Source organism: Ictidomys tridecemlineatus, unplaced genomic scaffold, assembly GCF_052094955.1.
Source record: "Ictidomys tridecemlineatus isolate mIctTri1 unplaced genomic scaffold, mIctTri1.hap1 Scaffold_4185, whole genome shotgun sequence".
Classification (NCBI taxonomy): Eukaryota; Metazoa; Chordata; class Mammalia; order Rodentia; family Sciuridae; genus Ictidomys; species Ictidomys tridecemlineatus.
In genome coordinates, this window is record NW_027522711.1 from 24,658 (window position 1) to 40,951 (window position 16,294).

The 16,294-nt window shown below is 36.9% G+C and overlaps 1 long non-coding RNA gene across 1 annotated transcript; it reads left to right on the plus strand.

Moving 5' to 3' along the window:
- The first annotated feature begins 7,685 nt into the window (after nucleotides 1–7,685).
- LOC144373500 (uncharacterized) lies at nucleotides 7,686–8,201 on the plus strand. The gene is made up of 2 exons (XR_013433159.1): nucleotides 7,686–7,738; nucleotides 8,048–8,201. It is a non-coding gene; the product is annotated as an uncharacterized LOC144373500 (long non-coding RNA).
- Nucleotides 8,202–16,294: the final 8,093 nt, after the last annotated feature.

Below are 16,294 nucleotides of genomic sequence, written 5' to 3' on the forward strand. Positions count from 1 at the left end.
CCCCTTTCCATAAAAGTGATTTTCGCCAGTCTCTGCTTTGGGCTACATCACAGGAAACAAACCACAGAGATATAATTTGAAACTGCTTTATTGTGTCAAGTTTCAAAGAGCTAGCACAAACCGTGTTTGATTTAGAGTTCCAAATACATGTGTTCGTATAGGAGAAAACAGAGTGAAACCTAAAAATGAAAACGGTTAATGCAAACGAACGGTTAAACCTAGAAGAACGACATTTGGTGAGCAAAGTGGCATTGGTGTACTGATCATTACCTGAAAGAATCATCAAGATAAAAAATGTTTGGTGAGATGTCAGGCAACTCGTAATTTTTTGGAAACTTGGCAACAACCTTCTATGAAAATGATTTTTGCCAGTCTCTGCTTAGGGCTACATCAACAGGAAACACACTACAGAGAGAGAAGTTGAAACTGCTTTATTGTGTCCAGTTTCAAAAAGGTAGCATAAACCGTGTTTGATTTAGAGTTCCAAATATATGTATCACTATAGGAGAAAACAGAGTGAAACCTAAAAATGAAAACGGTTAAGGCAAATGAACGGTTTAACCTAGAAGATAGAAATTTGGTGAACAAAGTGAGATTGGTGTACTTATCTTTACCTGAAAGAATCATAAAGATTGTCTGAAATAATGTTTGCTGAGATTTCAGGCAACTCATAGTTTTTTGGAAGCTTGAACACCACTTTCCATGAAAGTGATTTTCGCCAGACTCTGCTTAGGGCTACATCAACAGAATAGAAACCATAGAGATAGAACTTGAAACTCCTTTATTCTGTCAAGTTTCAAAGATCTAGCACAAACCGTGTTTGATTTAGAGTTCCAAATACATGTATCCGTATAGGAGAAAACAGAGTGAAACCTAAAAATGAAAACGGTTACTGCAAATGAATGGTTTTACCTAGAAGAAAGAAATTTGGTGAACAAAGTGGGATTGGTGTACTGATCATTACCTGAAAGAATCGTCAAGCTTGGTTAAAAAAATGTTTGCTGAGATTTCAGGCAACTGGTAGTTTTTTGGAAGCTTGGCAACCCCTTTCCATGAAAGTGATTTTCGCCAGTCTCTGCTTAGAGCTACATCAACAGCAAACAAACCTTAGAGATAGATCTTGAAACTCCTTGATTGTGTCAAGTTTCAATGACCTAGCACAAACCGTGTTTTATTTAGAGTTCCAAATACATATATCCTTATTTGAGAAAACAGAGTGAAACCTAATAATGAAACGGTTACTGCAAACGAACGGTTTAACCTAGAAGAAAGAATTTGGTGAGCAAAGTGCGATTGGTGTACTGATCATTTCCTGAAAGAATCATCAAGATTGGATGAAAAAATGTTTGCTGAGATTTCAGGCAACTCGTACTTTTTTGGAAGCTTGGCAACCCCTTTCCATGAAAGTGATTTTCGCCAGTCTCTGCTTAGGGATACATCAAGAGCACACAAACCATAGAGATAGAACTTGAAACTGCTTTATTATGTCAAGTTTCAAAGAGCTAGCACAAAACGTGTTTGATTTAGAGTTCTAAATACATGTATCCTTATAAAAAAAAAACAGAGTTAAACCGAAAATTGAAAACGGTTGCTGCAAGCGAACGGTTTAACTTAGAAAAAAGAAATTTGGTGAACAAAGTGGGATTGGTGTACTGATCATTACCAGAAAGAATCGTCAATATTGGTTGAAAAAGTGTTTTCTGACATTTCACTCAACTCGTAGTTTTTTGAAAGCTTGGAAACCCCTTTCCATAAAAGTGATTTTCGCCAGTCTCTGCTTTGGGCTACATCACAGGAAACAAACCATAGAGATATAACTTGAAACTGCTTTATTGTGTCAAGTTTCAAAGAGCTAGCACAAACTGTGTTTGATTTAGAGTTCCAAATACATGTATCCATTTAGGAGAAAACAGAGTGAAACCTAAAAATGAAAACAAATACTGCAAACAAACGGTTTAACATAAAAGACCAAAATTTTGAGCAAAGTGGGATTTGTGTACTGATCATTACCTGAAAGAATCGTAAAGCTTGTTTGAAAAAATGTTTGCTGAGATTTCAGGCAACTCGTACTTTTTTGGAAGCTTGGCAACCTCTTTCCATGAAAGTGATTTTTGCCAGTCTCTGCTTAGAGCTACATCAACAGCAATTAAACCATAGAGATAGAACTTGAAACTGCTTTATTGTGTCAAGTTTCAAAGAGCTAGCACAAACCTTGTTTGATTTAGAGTTCCAAATACATGTATCCGTGTTGGAGTAAACAGAGTGAAACCTAAAAATGAAAATGGTTACTGCAAAAGTATGGTTTAACCTAGAAGAAAGAAATTTGGTGAACAATGTGGGACTGGTGTACTGATCATTACCTGAAAGAATCGTCAAGATTGGTTGAAAAAATATTTGGTGAGATTTCAGGGAACTCGTAGTTTTATGGAGCTTGAAAACCCCTTTCCATGAAAGTGATTTTCGCCAGTCTCTGCTTTGGGCTACATCACAGGAAACAAACCAAAAAGATAGAACTTGAAACTGCTTTATTGGGTCAAGTTTCAAAGAGCTAGCACAAACCGTGTTTGATTTAGAGTTCCAAATACATGTATCCATATAGGAGAAAACAGAGTGAAACCTCAAAATGAAAACGGTTACTGCAAACGAACGGTTTAACCTAGAAGAACGAAATTTGGTGAGCAAAGTGTGATTGGTGTACTGATCATTCCGTGAAAGTAGCATCAAGATTGGGTGAAAAAGTTTTTGCTGAGTGTTCAGGCAAATAGTAGTTTTTTGGAAGCTTGGCAACCCCTTTCCATGAAAGTGATTCTCGCCAGTCTCTGCTTAGGGCTACATCAACAGCAAACAAACCATAGAGATAGAACTTGAAACTGTTTATTGGGTCAAGTTTCAAAGAGCTAGCACAAACCGTGTTTGATTTAGAGTTCCAAATACATGTATCCATATAGGAGAAAACAGAGTGAAACCTCAAAATGAAAACGGTTACTGCAAACGAACGGTTTAACCTAGAAGAACGAAATTTGGTGAGCCAAGTGGGACTTGTGTACTGATCATTACCTGAAAGTATCATCAAGATTGGTGTCCTGATCATTACCTGAACGTACCATGAAGATTGGGTGAAAAAACATTTGCTGAGATTTCAGGTGATTCGTAGTTTTTTGGAAGCTGGGCAAGCCCTTTAAATGAAAGTGATTTTTGCCAATCTCTGCATGGGCTACATCAATAGCAAACAAACCGTACAGATAGAACTTTGAACTACTTTATTGTGCCAATTTTCAAAGAGCTTGCAGAAACCATGTTTGATTTAGAGTTCCAACAACATGTATCCATATAGGAGAAAACAGAGTGAAACCTCAAAATGAAAACGGTTACTGCAAATGAACGGTTGAACCTAGAAGAACGAAATTTGGTGAGCCATTTAAGATTCATGTCTTGATCATTACCTGTAACAATCATCAAGATTGGGTGAAAAAACATTTGCTGAGATATCAGGAGATACGTAGTTTTTTGGAAGCTGGGCAAGCCCTTTCAATGAAAGTGAGTTTCGCCAGTTTCTTCTTTGGGCTACATATAGGAAACAAACCATGAAGATAGAACTTAAAACTACTTTATTGTTCCAAGATTCAAAGAGCTAGCCCAAACCGTGTTTGAATTAGACTATCTATTACATGTATCCATATAAGAGAAAACAGAGTGAAATCTTAAAAGGAAAATGGTTACATCAAAGGAATGCGTTAAACTAGAAGGACGTAATTTGGTGAGCCAAGTGGGACTGGTGTACTGATCATTAACTGAAAGTATCATCAAGATAGGGTGAAAAAACATTTGCTGAGATTTCAGGAGATTCGTAGTTTTTTGGAAGCTGGGCAAGCCCTTTCAATGAAAGTGATTTTCGCCAGTCTCTTCTTAGGCTACATCAATAGCAAAAAAACCATAGAGATAGAACTTGGAACTACATTATTGTGCCACGTTTCAAAGAGCTAGCAAAAACCGTGTTTTAATTAGAGTTCCAACTACATGTATCCATATAGGAGAAAACACAGTGAAACCTGAAAATGAAAACGGTTACTGCAAACGTACTGTTTAACCTAGAAGAACGAAATTTGGTGACGCAAGTGGAACTGGGGTACTGATCATGACCTGAAAGTATAATCAAAATTGTGTGAAAAAAAAATTGGCTGAGATTTCAGGAGATTCGTAGTTTTTTGGAAGCTAGGTAAGCCCTTTCTATGAAAGTGATGTTCGCCAGTCTCTGCTTTTGGCTACATCTATAGCAAACAAACCATAAAGATAGAACTTTGAACTTCTTTATTGTGCCAAGTTTCAAAGAGCTAGCACAAACAATGTTTGATTTAGAGTTCCAACTACATGTATCCATATAGGTGAAAACAGAGTGAAACCTCAAAATGAAAACGGTTACTGCAAACGAACAGTTTATTCTACAAGAATGAAATTTGGTGAGACACGTGAGACTGGTGTAGTGATCATTACCTGAAAGTATTATGAAGACTGGGTGAAAAAACATTTGCTGAGATTTCAGGAGATTCGTAGTTTTTTGGAAGCTGGGCAAGCCCTTTCAATGAAAGTGATTTTCGCCAGTCTCTGCTTTCGGCTACATGAATAGCAAACAAACAATAGAGATAGAACTTGGAACTACTTTATTGTGCCAAGTTTCAAGAGATAGCACAAACCATGTTTCATTTAGAGTTCCAACTACATGTATCTATATAGGAGAAAACAGAGTGAAACCGCAAAATGAAAACGGTTACTGCAAATGAACTGTTGAACCTAGAAGAACGGAATTTGGTGAGCCAAGTAATATTGGTTTCCTGATAATTACCTGAAAGTATCATCAAGTTTGGGAGAAAAAAAATTTGCTGAGATTTCAGGAGATTCTTAGTTTTTTGGAAGCTGGGCAAGCCCTTTCAATGAAAGTGATTTTCGTCAATCTTTGCTTTTGGCTACATGAATAAAAAACAATCCATAGAGATAGAACTTGGAACTACTTTATTGTGCTAAGTTTCAAAGTGTTAGCACAAACCGTGTTTGATTTAGAGTTCCAACTACATGTATCCATATCGGAGAAAACAGAGTAAAACCTCAAAATGTAAATGGTTACTGCAAACGAATGGTTTAACCTAGAAGAACGAAATTTTTTGAGCCAATTAGGACTGGTGTCCTGATCATTGCCTGAAAGTATCATCAAGATATGTTGAAGAAACATTTGCAGAGATTAAGGAGATTCGTTCTTTTTTGGAAGCTGGGCAAGCCCTTTCAATGAAAGTGATTTTCGAAAGTCTCTATTGGGCTACATCAAAAGCAAACAAACCATAGAGATAGAACTTGGAACTACTTTATTGTGCCACGTTTCAAAGAGCTAGCACAAACTGTGTTTGATTTATAGTTCTAACTACATGTATCCATATAAAAGAAAACAAAGTGAAACCTCAAAATGAAAACGGTTACTGCAAACGAATGGTTTTACCTAGAATAACAAAATTTGTTGAGCAAACTGTGATTAATGTACTGATCATTACCTGAAAATATCATCAAGATTGGGTCAAAAAACATTAGCTGAGTTTTCAGGAGATTCATAGTTTTTTGGAAGGTGGGAAAGCCCTTTCAATGAAAGTGATTTTGCCAGTCTCTGCTTTGGGCTACATGAATAGCAAACAAACCATGAAGATAGAACTTGGAACTACTTTATTTTGCCACGTTTCATAGAGTTAGCACTAACCGTGTTTGATTTAGGGTTCCAACTACATATATCCATATAGGAGATAACAGAGTGAAACCTGAAAATGTAAATGGTTACTGCAAGCGAACAATTTAACCTAGAAAAACGAAATTTGGTAAGCCAAGTGGGACTGGTGTACTTATCATGACCTGAGAGTATCATCAATATTGGGTGAAAAAACATTTGCTGAGATTTCAGGAGATTTGTAGTTTTTTAGAAGCTGGCAAGCCCTTTCAATGAAAGTGATTTTCGAAATTCTCTGTATTGGGCTACATCAATAGCAAACAAACCTTAAAGATAGAACTTGGAACTACTTTATTGTGCCAAGTTTCAAAGAGCTAGCACAAACCTTGTTTGATTTAGAGTTCCAACTACATGTATGCATATAGGAGAAAACAGAGTTTTCAGAATGTGAATTTATAAAAAGTGTTAATGGTTAAAAAAGGGATATAAAAAGGTTCAAGATGTGGAAATATATTTTAATATAAAAGGCTAAAGGAAAAAGAAATGTTTCTGGATGAGATAACCTCTGTGTGGTAAAAAGTTGTAAAAGGCCTTTTTAAAAGATTTTGAGGAAACTAGACTTACTTTAAAAGCTTGAAAAAGGAAGAAAGAAGAAAAAAAAGGTATTTGTACATGGCAGATTGAGACAAAGGTTCTTAATGGAGTTAAAAAAAAAGCCTTTGGTTGAAGGGCAGCCATGTAAACTAATATTAAGCGATTTAAACAGAATATAAGCCTCGTTTAAAAGAGTGAAGCTGTAGGTGGTGAAAAAGTACATTTAAAAGTACAGTATAGATGATAATTGAAAGGCTTTAAAAGGTTAAATTGAAGGGGGTTGAGATACCTTCATGGTGGAAAAAAGATTGCTTTACTCATCAAATGTACTTATTAAACCAAAAAGAGGGAGATGAGATAATCTTTGTGTGGTAAAGTAAAAAGTTGTAAAATGTCTAAGTTGCAAAAGGCTTTAAAAGGTTAAATTGAAGGTGGTTAAGATGCCTTCATGAAGGAGAAAAAAAACCCATGAAAATGAGAAGATAATAAGATAAAAGATTTAGATAAGAAGATTAAAAATTTGAAGTGAAAAACTTTAAAAACAGAAGTACAGAAAAGTAAAAAAAAAAGAAAGAGAAGATGTAGAAAGATAAAGAAGATGTAGGAAAATAAAAAAGATATAGGAAGACAAGAATTTTATAGCCACAAAATAGGAAACAAAAGAAAACTAGGAGAGAAAAGCAACTAAGGGTAAATATAAAAACCTTAGAAGAAAAGTAGAAGATAGAAATAAGATAAAAAATGGTTGAAAATGTCAAGTAAAGGTATTTCAGATAGAAAATACAAAAGGCTAAGACAACTATGGTTTAAAACCACATCTAAAAATTAAAAAGACTAAAGTAATTCTAAAACTAAGGCAGAATGCTTTTGAAAGACTTAAATTTAAAAGGATCTTAAAGGGGTATATATCCCCCAAAGATAAACTTAAAATAACCTTTTTTACTCTAAACTTTCTAAATTTGGATTCATCAGGACTTAGTGCTGCAGAAAGACATATGTATCCAAAAAATGTACATAAGCCTAAGGTACTTTGGAAAGATATTCTAACAGGACAATGGAAAGGTCCCGACCCAGTTATTGTCTGGAGTCGGGGTTCCGTTTGTGTGTTCCCACAGGGAGAACAGCAGCCGATTTGGATTCCAGAGAGGTTAACCAAAACAATTTCTACAGAAAAAGAAGATGATTTGACTGAAATCCATAACAGCTGAAATCCAGAGCTCCAGCTTGGCTATTCTTACATCTGCGACAGTGATTAACCACGGTGCCTTTTTTTTTTTCAATATCTATTTTATTATTGCATTTTTCCCACATCATAAAGTTCTATTTTATTTTTTGAGCTCATACAAACCTAGGTTAATGTTTTTCTGATCAGTTATGTTTTTTGACTGTGTTTTGTTTTTTGACTGTGGAGTTTTTAAACATTGCAATGGAGATTTTACCTAGGTAAAGCTACAAGGCCATTATTATTGTCTTATATGTTGTATGTTATATGTGCCCTGTTTTGTGTTGCATGTCAGTATGTGTGTATGTCCATATTTTTATATGAGGAGCGCTCATGAAAAAATGGATCCGAATTTTTTTTTTATTCACGTGATTTAAGTGGTTTAATCTAATTAGGTAAACAGCTGTTAATGATTGTTTTCAAGGGTGGTTAATAGATCTGTTTGCTTACTATTGTTTTTAAAGGTGATTAACAGATCTGTTTGTTTACTTTCACTTTTCCTTTTCATTATATTTAATAATTCTGTTCAGGATAATGTCTCTTTAACATCATTACCAGAATTTCCATCTCCATCCCAGTGCCGGTGAAGACTAAGAAAACCAAACTACAGCTTCTATGATAGCTACCACAGTAAACTGTATAAACTGATGCATCAATGAATATAACTCAACAAGTAATGCTCAATCAAGGACTTGATTTACTTTGGGAGGAAATGGACATATTGATAGACTCCTCCGATTTGAACTGCCTGCAGAACTTGCCTGGACTATATATCAGTTGCATGCATTGTGAACTATCGTCTGGTGCAGCGAATTGTGGTACTGCTGGCATATTTTTGCTGATGGTGTCACCAGTGATGCAATTTCCTTGCCAGCGCACCCCATGTTAATTGTGGTAATGCTGGCATCTTTGCTGATGGTGTCACCAGTATGCAATTTTTCCAAAGAAGCCGTCAATTGGCTTGGTGTCGTGGCATTTCTGTATCTTCCTCCCTTCTACTAGTGATGGTCTAAAATTTGGGGGCCAACAGAGGTGAGGCAAGAACCTCACCCCCCCACTGGTGCTTAGGCCTATCCACAAGCATGGCTGAATGCTGGACCGGTAGTCAGCGACGGGTTGATCTGATTGCAGTGGATTCAACCTAAGACAGGAAATTGACGTGTAAAGGTCAGTTCTCCCATGACGGGTAAGAACCACATGTTGAATTGGACAACCTACCAGGCACGGTCCTAAGCCACATTGCTTGTTGTTTAATTAATCAGAAGGGGGGAGATGCTGAGGGCCATTAACAAGTAGGAATGACGCATCGAAATTTCCTTGCCAAGCGTACCCCATGCTGCTTAGAGGACATTCGAAGGGACATTGCATGCATGCTTTAATAAGGTGACCTTGCTCAAGGACCAAGGCGGATCCAGGTTTAAAGCTGATCAGGTTTGAGGAAGTAACCGGCTCCTTGAGTTTAAGGCGTTGCCAGTTTAAGATAATGGGTTTTAGGGAAGTTGGAAGTTGAAGATTATTGCTGGGATTAGGGTGTTCCTGCTGCTTGTTCCTGTTGAGTTCTCTTGAGATTAAAATGGGATTTTGGAGATAGCCTCGTGGAGTAAGTGGATTGTGCAGGAGACAGCAGAACGCGTTTGCCCCTGGACCTGTGTGAAGGCGGTGTGAGAGCTGGAATAAAGAATTGCTGTTTGAACCTACAAAGGTGTGTGGTGGCTCGTGATTGTGGTGCCAAGCCAAGACATTGGCTTTGGCACTTGAAACTACTTTATTGTACCAAGTTTCAAAGAGCTAGCACAAACCGTGTTTGATATAGAGTTCCAACTACATGTATCCATGTAGGAGAAAACAGAGTGAAAACTCAAAATGAAAAGGGTTACTGCAAACGAACGGTTTAACCTAGAAGAACGAAATTTGGTGAGCCAAGTGGGACTCGTGTACTGATCATTACCTGAAAGTATCATCAAAATTGCGTGAAAAAAAATTTGCTGAAATTTGAGGAGATTCGTAGATTTTTGGAAGCTGGGAAAGCCCTTTCAATGAAAGTGATTTTCGCCTGTCTCTGCTTTGGGCTACATCAATAGCAAACAAACCATAGAGATAGAACTTGGAACTACTTTATTGTGCCAAGTTTCAAACAGCTAGCACAAACCGTGTTTGATATAGAGTTCCAACTACATGTATCCATATAGGAGAAAACAGAGTGAAACCTCAAAATGAAAAGGGTTACTGCAAACGAACGGTTTAACCTAGAAAAACGAAATTTGGTGAGCCAAGTGGGACTCGTGTACAGATCACTACCTGAAAGTATCATCAAAATTGGGTGAAAAAAATTTGCTGAGATTTTAGGAGATTCGTAGACTTTTGGAAGCTGGGAAAGCCCTTTCAATGAAAGTGATTTTCGCCAGTCTCTGCTTTGGGCTACATCAATAGCAAACAAACCATAGAGATAGAACTTGGAACTACTTTTTTGTGCCCAGTTTCAAAGAGCTATCCAAAACCGTGTTTGATTTAGAGTTCCAACTACATGTATGCATGTAGGAGAAAACAGAGTGAAACCTCAAAATGAAAAGGGTTACTGCAAACGAACAGTTTAACCTAGAAGAACGAAAATATATGAGCAAGTGGGACTGGTGTACTGATCATTACCTGAACGTATCATCAAGATTGGGTGAAAAAACATTCGCTGATATTCCAGGAGATTCGTAGTTTTTTAAAAGCTGGGAAAGCCCTTTCAAATGAAAGTGATTTTCTCCAATCTCTGCTTTGGGCTACATCAATAGCAAAAAAACCATAGACATAGAAAGTTGAACTACTTTACTGTGCCAAGTTTCAAAGAGCTAGCACAAACCGTGTTTGATTTAGAGTTCCAACTACATGTATCCATATAAAAAAAAACAGAGTGAAACCTCAAAATGAAAACGGTTACTGCAAATGAACGGTTTAACCTAAAAAAACAAAATTTTGTGAGCCAAGTGGGATTGGTGTACTGATAATTACCTGAAAGTATCATCAAGATTGCATGAAAAAACATTTGCTGAGATTCCAGGAGATTCGTAGTTTTTTGGAAGTTGGGCAAGCCCTTTCAATGAAAGTGATTTTGGCCAGTCTCTTATTTGGGATAAATCAATAGCAAACAAACCATAGAGATAGAACGTGGAACTTTTTTATTGTACCAAGTTTCAAAGAGCTAGCACAAACCGTGTTTGATTTAGAGTTCCAACTACATGTATCCATATAGGAGAAAGAGAGTGAAACCTCAAAATGAAAACGGTTCCTGCAAACGAATGCTTTAAACCTAGAAGAACGAAATTTGGTGGGATTGGTGTACTGATAAATCCTGAAAGTATCATCAAGATTGGGTGAAAAAGCATTTGCTGAGATTCCAGGAGATTTGTAGTTTTTTCGAGGCTGGGCAAGCACATTCAATGAAAGTGATGTTCGCCAGCCTCTGCGTTGGGCTACATCAATAGGAAACAAACCATAGAAATAGAACTTGGAACTACTTTATTGTGCAAAGTTTCAAAGAGCTAGCACAAACCGTGTTTGATTTAGAGTTCCAACTACATGTATCCATATAGGAGAAAACAGAGTGAAACCTCAAAATGAAAATGGTTACTTAAAGTAAAGGTTTAACCTAGAAGAACGAAATTTGGTTAGCCAAGTGGGACTGGTGTACTAATCCTTACCTGAAAGTATTATCAAGATTGGGTGAAAAAACGTTTCCTGAGGTTTTACGAAATTCGTAGTTTTTTGGAAACTGGGCAAGCCTTTCAATGAAAGTGATTTTCTTCAGTCTGTGCTTTGGGCTACATCAATAGCAAACAAACCATAGAGATAGAAATTGGAACTACTTTATTGTGCCAAGTGTCAAAGAGCTAGCACAAACCGTGTTTGATTTAGTGTTCCAAATACATGTATCCGTATAGGAGAAAACAGAGTGAAACCTCAAAATGAAAACGGTTACTGCAAACGAATGCTTTAACCTAGAAGAACGAAATTGGTGAACCAAGTGGGACAGGTGTACTGATCATTACCTGAAAGTATCATCAAGATTGGGTGAAAAAACATTTGCTGAGATTCCAGGAGATTCGAAGTTTTTTGGAAGCTGGGCATGCCCTTTCAATGAAAGTGATATTCGTCAGTCTCTGCTTTGGGCTACATCAATAGCAAACAAACCATAGAAATAGAACTTGGAAAAACGTTATTGTGCGAAGTTTCAAAGAGCTAGCAAAAACCGTATTTGATTTAGAGTTCCAACTACATGTATCCATATAAGAGAAAACACAGTGAAACCTCAAAATGAAAATGGTTACTGCATAGGAACGGTTTAACCTAGAAGAAAGAAATTTTGTGAGCCATGTGGGATTGGTGTACTGATCATTACCTGAAAGTATCATAAAGACTGGGTGAAAAAACATTTGCTGAGATTCCAGGAGATTCGTAGTTTTTTTGGAAGCTGGGCAAGCCCTTTTAATGAAAGTGATTTTCGCCAGTCTCTGCTTTGGGAACATCAATAGCAAAAAAAACATAGAGATAGAAACCTGGAACTACTTTATTGTGCCAAGTTTCAAAGAGCTAGCACAAACCGTGTTTGATTTAGAGTTCCAACTACATGAATCCATGTAGGAGAAAACAGAGTGAATCCTCGAAATAAAAACGGTTACTTCAAAAGAAACGGTATAACAAGAGAAGAACTAAATTTGGTGAGCCAAGTGGGACTGGTGTCCTGATCATTACCTGAAAATATCATCAAGATTGGGTGAAAAAATTTTGGCTGAGATTCCAGAAGATTCATAGTTTTTTGGAAGCTGGGCAAGCCCTTTCAAGGAAAGTGATTTTCGCCCATCTCTGCTTTGGGCTACATCAATAGCAAACAAACCATAGAGATTGAACTTAGAACTACTTTATTGTGCCAAGTTTCAAAGAGCTAGGAAAAACCGTGTTTGATTTAGAGTTCCAAATACATGTATCCATATAGGAGAAAACAGAGTGAATCCTCAAAATGAAAAAGGTTACTGCAAAAGAATGGTTTAACCTTGAAGAACAAAATTTGTGGAGCAACGTTGCACTGGTGTACTGATCATTACCTGAAAGTATCATCAAGATTTTGTGAAAAAACATTTGCTGAGATTCCAGGAGATTCGTACTTTTTTAGAACCTGGTAAAGCCCTTTCAATGAAAGTGATTTCTGCCAGTCTCTGCTTTGGGCTACATCAATCCAAACAAACCATAGAGATAGAAGTTTGAACTACTTTATTGTGCCAAGTTTCAAACAGCTAGCATAAACCGTGTTTGATTTAGAGTTCCAACTACATGTATCAATATAGGAAAAAAAAGAGTGAAACATCAAAATGAAAACGGGTACTGCAAACGAACGGTTTAACCTAAAAAAAAAAAAAATGAAATTTAATGAGCCAAGTAGGACTGGTGTACTGATCATTACCTTAAAGTATCATCAAGATTGGGTGAAAAAACATTTGCTGAGATTCCAGGAGATTCGTAGATTTTTGAAAGCTGGGCAAGCCCTTTAAATGAAAGTGATTTTCGCCAGTCTCTGCTTTGGGCTACATCAATAGTAAAAAAAACATAGAGATAGAGCTTGGAACTACTTTATTGTGCCAAGTTTAAAGAGCTAGCACAAACCGTATTTGATTTAGAGTTCCAACTACATGTATCCATATAGGAGAAAACAGAGTGAAACCTCAAAATGAAAACGATTACTGCAAACGAACGGTTTAACCTAGAAGAACGAAATTTGGTGAGCCAAGTGGGATTGGTGTGCTGATCACTACCTGAAAGTATCATCATGATTGGGTAAAAAAACTTTTGCTTAGATTCCAGGAGATTTGTAGTTTGTAGAACCTGGGCAAGCCCTATATATGAAAGTGAATTTCGCCAGTCTCTGCTTTGGGCTACATCAATAGCAAACAAACCATAGAGACAGAACTTGGAACTACTTTATTGTGCCAAGTTTCAAGGAGCTAGTACAAACCGTGTTTGATTGAGAGTTCCAAATACATGTATCCGTATAGGAGAAAACAGAGTGAAACCTCAAAATGAAACGGTTATTGCAAAAGAACAGTTTAACCTAGAAGAATGGAAATTTGTTGAGCCTAGTGGGACTGGTGTACTGATCATAACCTGTAAGTATCATCAAGATTGGGTGAATGAACATTTGCTGAGATTTCAGCAGATTCGTAGTTTTTTGAAAGCTGGTCAAGCCCTTTCAATGAAAGTGAATTTCGCCTTTCTCTGCTCTGGGTTACATCAAAGGCAAACAAACCATAGAGACAGAACTTGGAACTACATTATTGTGCCAAGTTTCAAGGAGCTAGCACGTGTTTGATTTAGAGTTCCAACTACATGTATCCTTAAAGGAGAAAACAGAGTGAAACCTTAAAATGAAAACGGTAACTGTAAACAAATGGTTAAACCTAGAAGAACGAAATTTGGTGAGCCATGTGAGATTGGTGTACTGATCATTACCTAAAAGTATCATCAAGTTTGGGTGAAAAAACATTTACTGAGATTCCAGGAGATTCGTAGTTTTTTGGAAGCTGTGCAAGCCCTTTCAATGAAAGTGATTTTCGCCAGTCTCTGATTTGTGCTACAGCAATAGCAAACAAAGCATAGAGATAGAACTGGGTACTACTTTATTGTGCCAAGTTTCAAAGAGCTAGCACAAACCCTGTTTTATTTAGAGTTCCAAATACATGTATCCATATAGAAGAAAAGAGAGTGAAACCTCAAATGAAAACGGTTACTGCAAACGAACGGTTTAACCAAGAAGAACGAAATTTGGTGAGCAAAGTGAGATTCTTATACTGATAATTACCTAAACTATCATCAAGATTGGATGAAAAAACATTAGCTGAGATTTCAGGACATTCGTAATTTTTGGGAAGCTGGAAACGCTCTTTCAATGAAAGTGATTTTCGCCAGTCTCTGCTCTGGGTTACATCAATAGCAAACAAACCATAGAGATAGAACGTGGAACTACTTTATTGTGCCTATTTTCAAGGAGCTAGGACAAACCGTGTTTGATTTAGAGTTCCAACTACATGTATCCATACAGGAGAAAACAGAGTGAAACCTCAAAATGAAAATGGTTACTGCAAATGAAAGCTTCAACCTAGAAGAACGAAATTCGTTGAGCCATGTAGGACTGTAATACTGATAATTACCTGAAAGTATCATCAAGATTGGGTGAAAAAACTTTTGCTGAGATTCCAGGAGATTCGTTGCTTTTGGAAGCTAGGCAAGCCCTTTCAATGAACGTGATTTTTGCCAGTTTCTGCTTTGGGCTACATCAATAGCAAACAAACCATAGAGACAGAACTTGTAACTACTTTATTGTTCCAGTTTCAAAGAGCTAGCACAAACTGTGTTTCATTTAGAGTTTCAACTAAATGTATCCGTATAGGAGGAAACAGAGTGAAACCTCAAAATGAAAACGGTTACTGCAAATGAATGGTTTAACCTAGAAGAACGAAATTTGGTGAGCCAAGTGGAACTGGTGTACTGATCATTACCTAAAAGTATCACAAACATTGGGTGAAAGAATATTTGCTGAGATTCAAGGCGATTCATAGTTTTTTTGGAAGCTGGCAAGCCCTTTCAACTAAAGTGATTTTCGAAAGTCTCTGCTTTGGGCTACATCAATAGCAAACAAACCATAGTGATACAATTTGGAACTACTTTATTGTGCCAAGTTTCAAAAAGCTAGCACAAACCGTGTTTGATTTAGAGTTCCAACTGCATGTATCCATATAGGAGAAAACAGAATGAAACCTTAAAGTGAAAACGGTAACTGCAAACGAATGTTTAAACCTAGAAGAACAAAATTCGGTGAGCCAAGTGGGACTGGTGTCCTGATCATTTTCTGAAAGTAACATGAAGATTGGGTGAAAAAACATTTGCTGAGATTCCAGAAAGATTCATAGTTTTTTGGAAGCTGGGCAAGCCCTTTCAATGAAATTGATTTTTGCCAGTCTCTACCTTGGGCTACATCAATAACAAACAAACCATAGAAATAGAACTTGGAACTACTTTATTGTACCAAGTTTAAAAGAGCTAGCACAAACCGTGTTTGATTTAGAGTTCCAACTACATGTATCCATATAGAAGATAACAGATTGAATCCTCAAATTAAAAACGGTTACTACAAATGAACGGTTTTAACCTAGAAGAACGAAATTCGGTGAGCAAAGTAAGATTGGTGTATGAACATTACCTGAAAATATCATCAAGATTGGGTGAAAAAACTTTTGCTCAGATTTTAGGAGATTTGTAGTTTTTTGGAAGCTGGGCAACCCTTTCAATGCAAGTGATTTTCGCCAGTCTTTGCTTTGGGCTACATCAATAAGAAACAAACCATAGAGATAGAACTTGGAACTACTTTATTGTGCCAAGTTTCAAAGAGCTAGCACAAACCGTGTTTGATTTCGAGTTCCAACTACATGTATCCATATAGGAGAAAACAAAGTGAAACGTCAAAATGAAAGCGGTTACTGCTAACGAACAGTTTAACCTAGAAGAAACGAAATTTGATGAGCCAAGTGGGACTTGTGTACTGATAATTACCTGAAAGTATCATCAAGATTGGGTGAAAAAACTTTTGCTGAGATTCCAGGAGATTCGTAGTTTTTTGGAAGCTGGGCAAGCCTTACAATGAAAGTGATTTTCGCCAGTCTCAGCTTTGGGCTACATCAATAGCAAACAAACCATAGCGATAAAACTTTTAACTACTTTATTGTGCCAACTTCAAAGAGCTAGCA